A 14,910-nucleotide genomic window follows, 5' to 3' on the forward strand; every position below is an offset into this window, starting at 1 on the left:
AGAAATAAGGTGTAACTGAAGGGGAAAAAAAATATCAAATTATTTCAAGTAAGAAGGGTGGGTAATCTGGCATTCACAGGATGTCTAAGTCCTGATACATATTAAAATGAATAGACTAATTTAAATGAAATCACTGATTCTGGGCCTCTTAGAATAGGAAAGCATCTCTCGGTTAAAAAAGAAGCATGGACACACTTCAGAAACAAGAGCAATGCCGTAATCATTGCCTTCACTTTAAAACAAAACCAAACAAAATCAACCTCTGGAAAGTCTGTGAGTCAACAACACTTGATTTATAACACTGGAGAATGATACAGTGGCATATTTATGAAACACATCAACACACATGCTCTCTCATTATGTTTTTTGGTAGTTAATACTTTTCCTGATGGATTTTTTTTTCCCGAACAGAAAAGCTTCTTGTTCATTCTTTCACTTTGTTTTCACAACTTGTGTCTCATTCTTTTATGCCTCTGTTAGCTAAATTTCACCAGCTATTTCAGAGGTTGACAGCATTCATGTTGACCCTTAAAAACCAAACAAATCTCTTCAGTTCTGACAGAAGTCAGTGTACTGTCTCCTTAGAGAAGATGCTGAATGAGTGGGTCATGAGTGGCTGGAAGAAATAATTTACCAGTCTAGATTGCTGCCCAGTTATTTCAGAATAAATGTGAGGTTCTGGAACCAGAGTTAGCTGCATGAGCCTGCCACAGCAGTCCAGGAAGGATGGCTGAGTGAAGCCTTGTCCCAGTGTGCAGAAAGAGTAGAAGATGTGGTGTCATGGGCTCACAACTGCAGATCACAGCACTGACTGCCTGAAAGCAGACTGGTTTGTCAGAAGGAGTTACTGATGTGTGGACAGTGAGACTAAAGAAAGCTAAATGTACCCATGTTTGAATTATTATAGAATCCCAGACTGGTTTGTGTTGGAAGGAACCTTAAAGCTCATCCAGTTCCAACCCCCTGCCATGGGCAGGGACACCTTCCACAAGACCAGGTTGCTCCAAGCCCCGTCCAACCTGGCCTTGAGCACTGCTAGGGATGGGGCAGCCACAGCTTCTCTGGGCACCCTGTGCCAGCGCCTCAGCATCCTCACAGGGAAGAACTTCTGCCTAAGAGCTCATCTCAATCTCCCCTCTGGCAGTTTAAATCCATTCCCTGTTTTGCTGCCACTACTTGCCCTTGTAAACAGTCCCTTTCCAGGTTGCTTGTAGGCCCCCATTACAGTTACTTTTGCCAGGCTGCTTCATAAAAGACATTTCCCCCAGTATGAAAGCTGTTAACCTGTAAGCCCATATCAGCCTTCATCTAACTAACATTTTTATTTCTGATAATTAATTATTTATTACCATTGCAGTGTGAGGTTTGGTATTCTGCAGTTTGTGCCTGAAATAGGGAAGCTTTAATATCCTCCCGAAAATCTTACTTATGAAGATACTAAGAAACAGAAATATTCCAAAGGAAAGGTTTGTTGGGGTTTTTGTTACAAACTTCAGTTCAGACTTGAGATGAATCATCCTTTTGTTGATTACTGAATAGACTGGACAAAGAAGGTGATACCTAATGTTGCACAAGAATATTATATTTCCAATACTTTCATCTCTGACTCTCTGCTCTTGAAGACAGACTTTTTTGACAGTTAGTAACAGCAACTACTATTGCTGTATGTTTTGCTACACAAAACTGGTAATTCAGTGACAGATCTCAGATGTTGACTTTGCCACCCTGAAGTGAAGGGCTTTTCTAAATGAGTATGGAGTTCCAAAAAATATCTGAACTTCAGATTTCATTCAGCTTTGTTTTCCTCTCTTTTTTTCTCCCTTGAGATTCAAGCCTCTGATTCTAATGTATTCTCAAATGGATATTCATAAAGAAGAAAAAGAATGAAATGCATCTTGTCCTATTTTGAGCACTATTTGCAAGATTGGGATATTTGACTGTAATTGTATGGGTATGTGCTTTACAGAATTCTTTTTTGTTTTGCTTTTAAGAAAAGGATATGATGTTCAGATTTGGTAGAGCATCCCCTGTCCTACACTGACACAAGTATGTTACTTTATATAGTTGGAATAGAAATCAGTTTTACATCGCTAAGAAAAAAAATGAAATGCTATAGAAGAAATATTTCTGGGGAAGTATTGTACAAAACAAAATTTTGCAAGCAGCTGGTTTTTTTTATATACCGTTTAAAGAATGGTTTGCGTTTAAAAATATGGACAGAGGAATAATTTTGTTTAAGGACATGAAGATCTTCTCATTCAGTAGGGATCTGATGACAGTCCTTAAAATGCTTTTCAATAGGAAAGACAAAGATTTCATAATCTCTGTATCAGAATTTGTGGTAATGCAAATTCATTATATACATTAATGCTTCCCTCATTAGCTTTGATGTCTAGTTTTACCAAACATTGAACTTTCTATGAGCTACATGACAAAGACTTTGCCATACTTGATTTTTTTCTTTCTAAGTGATAAGCCCAAGAGAAGATGGAATGCTCTAGATTAAGCGACACCAAACTCTGTCAGATTTGGAGACATAACAGGTTTCTCTTTGTCAGGTTTTGTTGAAGAGTTAAGAATAGGTTAAATCTGTGCTGGGCATTGTAGCATGTGAGTCACAGTGAGATCTCTAATAACAAACGCTTTGACTGGGTGTCCCAGGTGGAAAAAAATTGGCCACTTTGATCTGCCTAAAGAACACTTCTATAGTTCTCTCTTGACCTTCTTTTTTATTAATGTTTTATTTTTTCCTGTGTGGAGAATAAAACCCCAACAAACCAACATTCACATAGCTTCTTTTATGGTCATGATTCACCACTATGGAAATCAAGCAAAGCTTGGAAGAATGCTGTGTGGTGGCTTGCCAGTGCTTTGAAGTGCACGGCGGTCAAAGCCATTTGGACATGGTTTAACTTGAACACAGCGCTAATGTGTGATTTCCAGAGTTTCTGCATGTGGTTCTCCACCCAGAAAATAAGAAGACAATGACAATGCGTCCTCATACTTTTGTCCTAAGAATACATTAGAAATACATTATAACGACGAGGAGTTGAAAATATTATCCTGAAAAGTTGCAGCCAAATGGTTCTTATAAGTAAAGAAGTCAAGGACAGAATTAGTTACCTACAATGTTAAGAGCTCTGAATGTTGTCCTTATTTTTGATATATGTATCTGTAAATGGTTTGAAATTCCAGTTTAGTAGCTTGGATATAATTTTACAATGTTGAAGAATATGTATTTTCATTAGGAACAAGTGCTTACCTCAGGCAGGAAATCTTCCTCTGGTATTTGGCTAAGAACATAGGAAGAATATCAAAATAAAAAGCAGCTCAAATGTAGTTCAAGTTGTGTAATGAAGAGCACTCAGGTAGTGAAGACCTATTTGTAAGTATAACTGCATGGAGTGTTTCATAACTATGTTAACTTTTATTGAAAGTGAAAATTGGACAACCGACCTGTCATGTTCAACTTTTGCAATAGTGAGAAGAAACAGGCTTGTCACAAGCTTCATAATGTCCTGTCAGCTGGAAATGGATTGAATTGCTCTGTTTCCATTCTAGCCCTCTAAGCTCATATACATTTAAGCTTTGTTTAATCAGAGTTGGAAGCAGGTTTCTCTCTGGTTCAGTTTCCAGCCAGGATGATTTGTTTTCTATTTCATGGTAAATATGAGACTTCACTGTCTCCACTGCCCTATCGGATGAGTACTGATGCCTGTGTCTCTATGTTCTCTGGCAGATTACACACATCTTTTCCTTTAGCCCCCGATTTCCTCTCAGGATTTACAGTTTGTCTCTTAGAAGCGTGTGAAAATTGATGTAGACAAATAGAGATGTAAAAGTTCCCTAAAATCAATGATTCTTTATATTAGGTGGCACAAAAAATCGTACAGAAGAGCAAACACTAAATATGCTGTGTATGCTTCCTCAGTGTTGAGTGTTGTTTTGGCCATAGTCTGTGTGCTCCATGTCATCCATTTCTGTATAGAACTTTTCTAAGTTATATTGCATGCATGTCAGTGTCAGAATTCTGAAGCCAGTTTCCTTCTCACTTGGCTGGCCCACAGTTAGAACAGCGTGCCTTGCTGTTCCTTTCATGCACAAGTTTTCTGTCTCTGTGATTCATGGCATTTCACAAATGCTTTAGCTTTTGAGGTTCTAGTCATAACATTTGATCTTCCTTTCAGCTCTTTTTTTTTTGGAATTCCATAGCTCCAAACGCTGGCTTGCAGGAAGGGTTTAGATGAATTGATTGCTGTCTGGCTCAGGCGCCCCATTGTCCTTTTATTTTCCCTCCTGACTGGGATCTGCTAGGGTGGGATGTTTTCCGCAGTCCCATGTCTGAGACATGTATGACTCAGCCCTGACAGCATATGGTTGACTTCACATCCTCTGAGGTATTTAATGATACAGCAATTTCATAACCGCAACCAGGATTCATACTTTGTTCAGGGATAGATTTCCCACATTGTAACATATGCTGCCTCAAATGTAGTTTCTTAACAGTTTTGAGTATTTTATGTACACGCTGTACTGGTGGCATTCTCCATTTTACACAATACTTAACCTGACTGCTGCTTATGTGCAGAGTATGTAAACAAGCGTTAGAGTGGAATAAAATATAAAACCTGAGAATTGACTCACCACATAACTTCTAAGTAAAAGGTTAGTTACAAAGCCAGGAGCTGCTTTATATAAATCTTAAAAAGATATAGCCAGTAGTTCTCTGAGCAGAAGAATTTCACATTGATTATAAATCAGAAACATAAGAAAAACTGATGCAACAAAATCCTATTCCATACCTTTCCAGGTTTTTTTTAAATAATTTGATGTTTGCTCTGAAGATAAGCCGACAAGAAGTTTGTGAATGTCTTAAAATTGTCTATAACAAACCTGTATCTCAATATAGATGTTTTTTTTATTGGACTGCAAACATTTAAATAATCAGCATTTTCATACCTTAGTTTTAGGACAATATTCATGGGCCTCAGAAGGGAAGGTGCTTGTGGAAACTGTGCCTGACCAACCTGGTTGGCTTCTTTGGTGAAACAACTGGCTCTGCACAAGGTAAGGTTAAGTGGTTATTCTACTGTGAAGTTGAATCTAAGTACTGCATCTGGTTTTGGGCTCCCCAGAGATACTGACAAACTGGAGAGAGACCAGCAGAGGACCACCTAGGTGACTGGGGGACTGGAACAAGGAGACACAGTGTTTTTTCTCTCCAGAAAAGGCTGGGGTGGGAGGAATCTAAACTTAAACTAGACATGTTCCAGAGAAACCTGCTCTAACTTCAACATTAGTTGTGCTTTGAGCAGGAGATGAGAGATTGCCAGCAGTCACATTCAAACTTATTTTATATAATTCTAAAGTATTCTTTCGGTACTTTTGTTTGTTTTGTTTGGTTATTTTGTTTTAAAGATCACATTGAGAACATCGTAAGGTCTTGAGCAGCATTAAGCCTTGTATATTACAGCTTATTTCTTGATACATCAATAATAATACATTTCTATATGCTGTATTTATTAATTTTCTACACTCAAAATAAGAACCAAGTCTCATTTGGTAGTACTTTATAAATAAAAAGATGATACCTTTAAACCTCATACCAGGCTAGAGGCTTGGAAGCAGAATTTTGGCTTACATCACCCCTGGAGCCACAACCTTTTTTTTTCTCCTGCTATAGTTCCAAGGAGAATAATAGCAGCATCTGTTACTTTTGACTTGCACACAGTAAAATTTCTGCAGCAGCACTGGAACAACATCACTTCTGCTTGGTTTTGTGCTACTCTTTGCGTGCAGTTTGCATATCTGGCTGAACCAGTCTTAAGAGCTACTCCTGATGGCAACAGTCATCCTGATCCTGGATCCTTTCTCTCTGCTGTACCAGTTCAGGGAACTAATCTGGCAGAATCACAGAATCAGCTAGGTTGGAAAAGACCTTTAAGATTATCAAGATGATTTCCTTTTCTGTAAGGTTAATCTTCTGCCTGCTTCATTTCCTGAACTTACTGGAAACTATCAAAAGAGGTCTTCTGATAAGGATCTTGTCAGAAGATGCTGGTTCAAGGGGAGAGAATGAGAATGTGTGGCCAGAGACAAGGGAAACCTTTTATGTCAGCACCTAAACTGTATCGACTTCGCTCCATCATCAATCCTTTCACTGTCATGTTAACCATTTTCACATTCAATTGCTTTACTTATACTTTTAGAGACTGATGTTCATATGAATTTGATAGCTAAAGCGCACAATGTTAACAGCTTTTCAGATATCAAATGACTGACTTTCAAAAGTGAAAAATGCCAATCTACAATAGAGCATTTAGGATTAAAAATTACTAAAAGGCAATTTTAAGTGTTCTTACTTTACATCAGTGTACATTTCATTACAGCTGCTTGTAATCTTGTAACGTGATATGTTACATATCATGTGCATATATGTCATATGTACATATTTTCCTGCATATGAAGAATATAATTGAGAATGAAAAGAATATAATTGAGAATGAAGCTGCACAAGCTTCAGATTGTGCAGGATGAATGCTTTGGTGCTTGGTCCAAGAGTCTGAGTGTTCTAAATAAGTATTCCTAGAAATTATCTTGCCGTATCCAGATGTGATAGCCTGGGACTTAGTTTGGCTACTTCTCAGTACTGTAGCAACCCTTAAAAAAAAACAAATCCAAGACCAGAACCTTCTCCAAGCCCCTGCAAACCAACTTAGAAAACAAATTTGGACCCATACTTTGTAGAATGATTTACATTAATAATACATTCTCTATTAAAAAAGAGAGATTTATTTTTAATATTTTGAAGAAATATTTTGTATTTCCAGCATAAACATAGTAATCTTGTTTTTAAAATTTTTTTTTTTTTTAAACTTAGCCAGAGGCCAGTGTTCTGTATTGTCCTCATTAAAAAACAAAGGTCTGGCAATTTATTTTTCTTTGAAATACTGGAATGACCCAAAGGCTTGGAATTGAGATTTCATGTTGGCAGGAAAGTGGCCTGCCTGTTGAGCATGTGCTTTTTGTTATTTCTGTGACAATCTACATATTTTACCAAATTTTAACCCTTTTGGGCATAACCCCCGATGTGATCACTGCATGCTAAAATTTGGAACAGCAGAATCTTTGATAATTCTATTCCTAATTATTCCCACAGCCTCCACATGGAGTATAGGCATGCCAGCTCCACAGAGCTGTTGGGTACGCTCTGTCCCCTGAGAGGTCTTAATGTGACTAGAATGCAGATGCCTTTCAGTGCAGACCTAGGGGCATAATGAATTCAGTCATCTTTAACTGTTGAAGGTGATTCAGCTGGACCTAGCTGGTTCAGGAAGTCCATTCCACTTCCTGGGACTTGAGGATGGTGAAAAACTGTGAAAGAACTATCGTCACAGCTGTTTCTGAAGTGTTTGACCACAGCTGGGGAGCTCTGGTAGAGGAATTTCTTGGCAAGCTGCTGAAAAAGTTCCCTGCATCTGCCTGTGTGCTCTGCAGCTCAGCTGGCAGTGCCTGGCCCAGAACAGGGCTGCAGATCCAAAGGAATGTTGGCTTTGTGGTCACTGGAGTTCACAGCTCTCTATATTAAAATTTAACAAATAGCAGCTTAATTTTGCATGTTCAGAAGTGAACTGTATTAGTTTCCCACCCCCATTTTTTGTTTTGAGGACTTAGCATAAAAAGTTACAGACCTAAACTGTAGATGTGGCTAGCTGGAAAAAAGTGCAGTGTGTAAAAGGTTGGCTGTACTTGATATTACCAACAGTTAATGGTTATAAAGCATTTGCAGTTACTTAGCCCTTTCACTTGTTCCTAAGAGAGTTAGGAGACATCACAGTTATATCTGATGCTGTTAAATTAAGGAACATAATCTGTCTGAGGGATTCTGCAAAACCACTGAATTGCAAAAGATCTGCATTTTAATCATATTTGAAAGTTAGAGATTTTTCTTTACAATATCAGCTTTATGTATGAACCACCTTACATGAGTTACAATAAGGTAGCATTATAAATGAATTATTTTCAAATCTGTAACATTAATTCTGCTCTCTTTAATTCCTGTGACTCCTTGTAGTAGTATGTTATTAAATTAGTACTAAGTGTAGGGATTTTATAATTTAGGATTTTTGTAAGAATCAAGATGTTTGGGGGAAAAAAAAAGAAGTAATTCACTGGAATGTTGATCTTCCTCGGGCCTTAATCATCTTTAATAATTAATATTTTTGGTGACTGTTTATGATTACTCTTTAAATTTTGGGTTCCTCACTGCACTATGACTAAGCAGTCTGGGTGCTTACATCTTAAACTGAAAGCAAAAAGAGTTCATCATTCAGGCAGAATGATGCAGTGAATTAAATCTCCCACAGCAAAATTCCAGTCATCTCATAAGCACACATAAATGCACACAGAAAGTCACATGTGTAACTTGCAAAGGGAAATCGGCAAGTCACCCCTCACCTTGTGATACCTGCAGTGTCTGTTTGATAAAATTAGTGTGACTGTCACAAATACTGAGTAGACAATCTTAGTTTTACAGTTTGTGCCAGAAGTTAGTACATATATGAAGTGCCATAAAGGAGAGAAGGCCCCCAAAATCAATACCCTTAGCTCCAGATACTTTTTATTTTATGCTATCATTTTATGGATGTAAACATAGTGTTTAGAATTAAATAATCTACAATTAAACAATTATTTTATACTGACTGTATTTATATCCTGAGCATATTGAAGTTTTTCAAAGTTTGTGCCATAAACAAATATCCTGTGCAAGTCAACTATTATTTTTCTTACTGCTGATTCCTAATGAGACACTGGCAGAGGTATCTCTGGGATTCTAGCATACTCCTCAATATTTTGCTTGTCCACTAAAATCTCCTTCAGTTGTGCCAAAAAGCTTTTCAGTTCCCCTCAGTCTGTGGAAAATACTGTTTTGCTGGTAAGTCAGTGTTTTGGGGAGCTGACTTTCAAAAAGTTACTCCAGTGCCACAATCTAACTCCAGTGAGTTTGCTGCATCCTTTGCATCTTGGAGCTTTCAGAGGCTGTTGGATCCACCTTATTTTTAAACCTACTAGAAGTATCATTAGTTATGGGGTTCTGCTCAGGATTTCCTTTTTCTTCAAACATTACAGCCATGTATTTTAAACATGTTGGATATCTAATCTTTGCATACATTTGTGTACTGTTCAAATATGTACTTTCCTTTACTTAACTTTCTTCTGTTAAGTCTTTGAAAGAGCCCTGGGTTCTAGTACATAAAAGATACAACACTTAGGGGTGATAGTGGAAATAGTTGAAAGCAAAAGCATTGCTTCACCACCTGTCACTGCAGCAAGTATCTTACCAAAGTGGTATGAACACAACAGCCAGCAATAGCAGCAGTCACTGAACTTGTTGAAGAACTGAATTTACTTGTAGAAATACAGCTCTAGAGAAAAAACACAGCTGCATCTGCTACTTATTTTACTACTTGAACTTGGGCATTTAGCATCATTCCAGCTGTAATGAGGTTTTTGCAAAGATTTAATTAGTTTGTAGATCATCTAAAATTAATGTATGAGAAGTGCTTGATTATGCTTTTGCTCTTTCCTTGTACCTTCTTTCTCTCTACCTTGGGAGAGTTCTTTGAGTTTACTTCTTTCCAGTTCTCATAGTAGCAATAGCCAAACTTTTGTCTAATTTTTTGCCTTGCCTTAAGCCTGGATCTAAACACCACCTTTTTCTGTTCTGTTCTGTTTACCTCAATAAAAATACAACTGTGTTGGTATATTTCAGGCTTGGAACAGAATCTGGCTCTGATATTCTGCTCAATCTAAAGTTAGTAGAATTTTGCTGTTGATTTCAGTAAGATCCCAGGCTGGCTCATATTCTGAAAATCAATAAGTTGATTATGCTTGTTCAATGCTAGTTGCTTTTTCTTTGTTTCTTGGCATGCACTCTAATTGCTGTCTAGATTTCTGTGTTTCCTACATGAATTAGATCAACCGTTGCACTTTCCTCCTACAAGACCTTGAAAAGAAAGCTACTCAGCTTTCCTTGGGTTTTTCTTAGATCCGGTTTGTCATTTGGTATAAAATCCACGTGGTCCAGAACCCTGGAGATAGTCATTGTCAATAGCGAAGTGGAAGCAAATTTAATTACACTTTTAAACATTGAATTGTGATGATCTTACTGTATTTGTTTTCAGTTTCTAATAAGTCTTAATATCCAAGCATTAATTTTTAAGGGTGTTCTTACAAATAAACCGTGGAATAACCTAAACATTCATTTTACAGATCTGTAATCTGACTTGTAGTTTCATGTTTAACAGTTTCATCCACAATCTGCCAGATGATACCTTTGATTTTTTCAGATCCTTTCACTTTTGGAAATATATTAGTACTATTTACCTGCTGAAAATGGGTGGTCTTGCAGTTTGGGTTGTGAAGGTCTGTAGTATACTGTTCTTTTTGAACAGGTTGAGGATTTATTGGCATCCCCTTTGCCTGTATTTTTTTTCATTTACAAAGTACTCAGTCTTCCTTTGCGTTTTGTTTTCTTCTCTGTTTCCTGGTGCCTTGCATTTCACTTTTAGACTGCTGCACATGTCCAGCCTCTTCTTTATTTTCTCCCTGAGTCCTTCATTAAGTATGAGTATGAGTGACAGTATAAAATAATTTGGGACAAACATCACTGTGAACCATCTGAGTTCTGTGGCAGTGGATTTGCAATCAGAAGCTGACATCTTTACTGCAAAGAGAACATCTGTGGACTGATTTGTAACATGTACTTGAAGCATTTACTTGTGAATCCTCCAAAGAATATGGATTTCATCACTGAAACATGTGCATATGCAGCAAAGAAAACCACTTTAGTTAACATGCTATAACAGAGCTCACTTTAGGCTGGTGCACCCTCATTAAGTAGCAGTAATAGGACTCATAAGGAGCATTAACCTCAGAGAGAGGCAGATGGAAACCATGGTAGAGAGATTAATTCCGTGTGTCACTATATTGTTGGAAACATTATCTTCCCCTTTTCCTTGTAGGTGAGGAAAAGTTGAGATTGTTACAGAGCTACTGATGACCTTAGGGTCTTATATCCTGCTCTTCTGGAAGCCCTCTCAGGGGAGCCGTTAAGCTGGTCTGTATGCTGTTGTCCTGCTGCACGCTGTGATTCACAGATAGCTGGATTTCACTACATTTATTTTTGAAAGAATTGATTATCTTGTTTGTATTTGTTGTTGTGTTTGAAACCTATTAAATCAATAGGTCTTGTATTTTATAATCTTCACAGTATTCTTCAAAATCACAAAAATTGTTACAGGCTTTCATTGTTCTCATTCTCTTGATGCCACCTGTACCATGGGGTATAGTAAGGATTGCTTGCTTCTCTGCTATGAAATTTCCAAAGTTTTAATTATGTGGGATACGATTGTCATTACTATTTCTCTATTTTTATTCCATTTTAGCATGCATACAAAAGGGAGATGCTGCAAAATGGCTGATATCCTGCTGAGGTATGTAAAGCAGTTTTTAATTCCAGTGAAAGATTATAGTTGAAAATGCTTAATATTTAGAATGTCTTTCTTAGAGTTAAGTTAATCACCAGAGTCAATGATTCTGGAAATTACAGAAGATGAAGGAGAGGTATCAGTTCCAATTTCTTTGTAATTTTATTGCATTTTGGTTAAAACAGCTCATCAGTAGCAGTGTATTTCCTGAAGATAGCAAGATGAATTATAAGTAAGTTGAAAATTTGAAATTACTAATACATCCATGTTACTTACAAAGAGATTTGCAGTTTGTCACTTGTATCAGTTGATTTGTATAGTTAATATATTAGAAAAATATAACTAAAGAGAAGGAGATGAAAGGGTGGAAGGGTAACATACAATTTAGTGAATAATAATTCCATAGCCCCCCTCCTCCATGACACAGGTAGTCAGACAGCTGGATACATGTTCCAGTGAGAAACAGAGTGGTATTTTGAAGATACAGCAGAATTTCTGAATGTGCTGGCTGGGGAAAAAAAAAAAAATACATTGACAATCCATGCATTGCTGCCATAAAACATTGACCTAAAAATGAATGAAAATAGTGTAAAGCTTGATTTCCATTGCTCATGTTTTCCCTTGCAGAATGCGTTGGTTTATTTTTCACCAGTAGGAATGAAAGTGTGTTAATAGAAAAAAAAAAAGAAAACAACCAACAAACAAAGAAAACCTCAAACCCACCAAACCCAAACAAGAAATCGCAGTTATCTCATGGAGCAACTTTTGATCCCTACAGACCGCAGTCTGATAAGCTTTGATGGAGAAGGTTAGATTTTAACCAGCTGGCTCTTTCATTGAGAACTTAGAGAATGAGAGAAATGGCAGTTGCAACATAATTTATCTTGATAACTAGGGAGATTGACTCCCTTACCACATTCCCATAGTGCAAATATTTATGAACTAGGTTTTCTGGGTCCTTTCTTTGCCTAGTCAGAATCTTTGACAGCTTTCCGTTATGCCTTTCTGATACAGATTTTTTTCTGTGCTTTTCCTAGTCAGGTATTGAAGAACATGAAAGGTGTGTAAAGACTGTTTCTCATGTTTAATTACCAGTGCTCCTCATTGTCTTTACCTGCTGTATTATAAATGCTTACACTATGAATAAAGCAACAGCAAACAACAGAGGCAAACAAAAAGTTTCAGAAAGCAGAGGTCTCAATGGAGGGACATTTTTTTGTACATATGATTTGGGAATATGGGAAAAGAATTAGAAGCCTAGTTTAAAACCTCTGAAGCTTAGTCAGGGTTTTGTGGAGTGTTTAATTTGTTGAATTCAGGTGGGTTTATTTTAAATTATTCAAATTTAAAAGCTAGTTAGGAGACCTTGCAAAAGTAAAAGAATTTCATCCATAATCAGATGTATAGAAGACTGTACCTTTGATGCCAAAATGGATTAAAACTCATACTGGATATAATGCTGTGAAAACTTAGAGGGAAAAAAGAAGCTTATAAAAGGTGGCAGCAAGGACAGGCAGCCTGGGAAGAATAAAGCGATATTGTCTGAGAAGCTAGGGACCAGGTTAGGAAAGCTAAGGCCCAGTTAGAATTAAATCTGATGAGGGATGAGGAAGATAAGAGGAAGGGCTTCTGCAGGTATGTAGTAAACAAAAGACAGACAAGGGATAATGTGGGCCCCCTTCAGAAGCTCTCAGGAGAACTGGCTACCCTGGATTTGGAGAAGGCTGAGGTTCTCAAAGACTTCTTTGGCTCAGTCCTCACTGCCAAATTCTCTGACCAGGCCACCTGAGTCCTGGAAGGCAGATGCAGGGACTGTGAGAATGAAGACCTTAGGGCCACTGTAGGAGAGGATCAGGTTCAAGATCATCTTAAGAACCTGAACGTGCACAAGTCCATGGGACCTGATGAAATCCATCCGCGGGGACTGAAGGAGCTGGTGAATGAAGTTGCTAAGCCGCTGTCCATCATATTTGAGAAATCATGGCTGTCAGGTGAAGTTCCCAATGACTGGAAAAAGGGAAATATAACCCCCATTTTCAAGAAGGGGAAAATGGATGACCCAGGGAATTACAGACCAGTCAGTCTCACCTCTGTGCCTGGCAAAATCTTGGAGCAGATTCTCCTGGAGGGCATGCTAAGGCACATGAAAATCAACAAGGTGCATGGTGACAGCCAGCATGGCTTCACTGAGGGGAAATCCTGCCTGACCAATTTGGTGGCCTTCTATGATGTGGCTACAGAACTGATGGACAGGGGTAGAGCAGTTGATGTCATCTACCTGGACTTGTGTAAAGTGTTTGACACTGTCCCACACGACATCCTTGTCTCTAAATTGGAGTGACATCAATTTAATGGATGGACCACTTGGTGGATAAAGAACTGGCTGGATGGCTGCACACAAAGAGTTGTGGTCAATGCCTCAATGTCCGGCTGGAGACCAGTAACAAGTGGTGTCCCTCAGAGATCGGTGTTGGGACCGGTCTTGTTCAACATCTTTGTCGGTGACATGGACAGTGGGATTGAGTGCGCCCTCAGCAAGTTTGCTGATGACACCAAGCTGTGTGGTTCAGTTGATACGCTGGAGGGAAGGAATGCCATCCAGAGAGACCTTGACACACTTGTGAGGTGGGCTGATGCCCCCCTCATGAGGTTTAACCATGCCAAGTGCAAGGTCCTACACCTGGGTCGGAGCAATCCCAGGCACAGCTACAGGTTGGGCAGTGAAGTGATTCACAGCAGCCCTGCACAGAAGGACTTGGGGGTGTTGGTTGATGAGAAAATGAACATGAGCCGGCTTCAGTGTGCGCTCGCAGCCCAGAAAGCCAACCGTATCCTGGGCTGCATCAAAAGGAGTGTGACCAGCAGGTCGAAGGAGGTGATCCTGCCCCTCTACTCTGCTCTTATGAGACCCCACCTGGAGTATTGTGTGCAGTCCTGGTGTCCTCAACATAAAAAGGACATGGAACTGTTGGAACAAGTCCAGAGGAGGGCCACGAGGATGATCAGGGGACTGGAGCACCTCCCGTATGAAGACAGGCTGAGAAAGTTGGGGCTGTTCAGCCTGGAGAAGAGAAGGCTGCGTGAAGACCTCATAGCAGCCTTCCAGTATCTGAAGGGGGCCTATAGGGATGCTGGGGAGGGACTCTTCATTAGGGACTGTAGTGATAGGACAAGGGGTTAACAGGTTAAAACTTAAACAGAGCAAGTTTAGGATACATATAAGGAAGAAATTCTTTACTGTGAGGGTGGTGAGACACTGGAATGGATTGCCCAAGGAAGTAGGGAATGCTCCATCCCTGGTGGTGTTCAAGGTCAGGTTGGATAGAATCTTGAGTGACATGGTTTAGTGGGCGATGTGCACGCCCGTGCCAGTGGGTTGGAACTAGATGATCTTAAGGTCCTTTCCAACCCTAGCTTTTCT

This window comes from Pezoporus occidentalis, unplaced genomic scaffold (assembly GCF_034315485.1).
Source record: "Pezoporus occidentalis ecotype Australia unplaced genomic scaffold, CSIRO_AGI_Poc_V1 ctg158, whole genome shotgun sequence".
Classification (NCBI taxonomy): domain Eukaryota; kingdom Metazoa; phylum Chordata; class Aves; order Psittaciformes; family Psittacidae; genus Pezoporus; species Pezoporus occidentalis.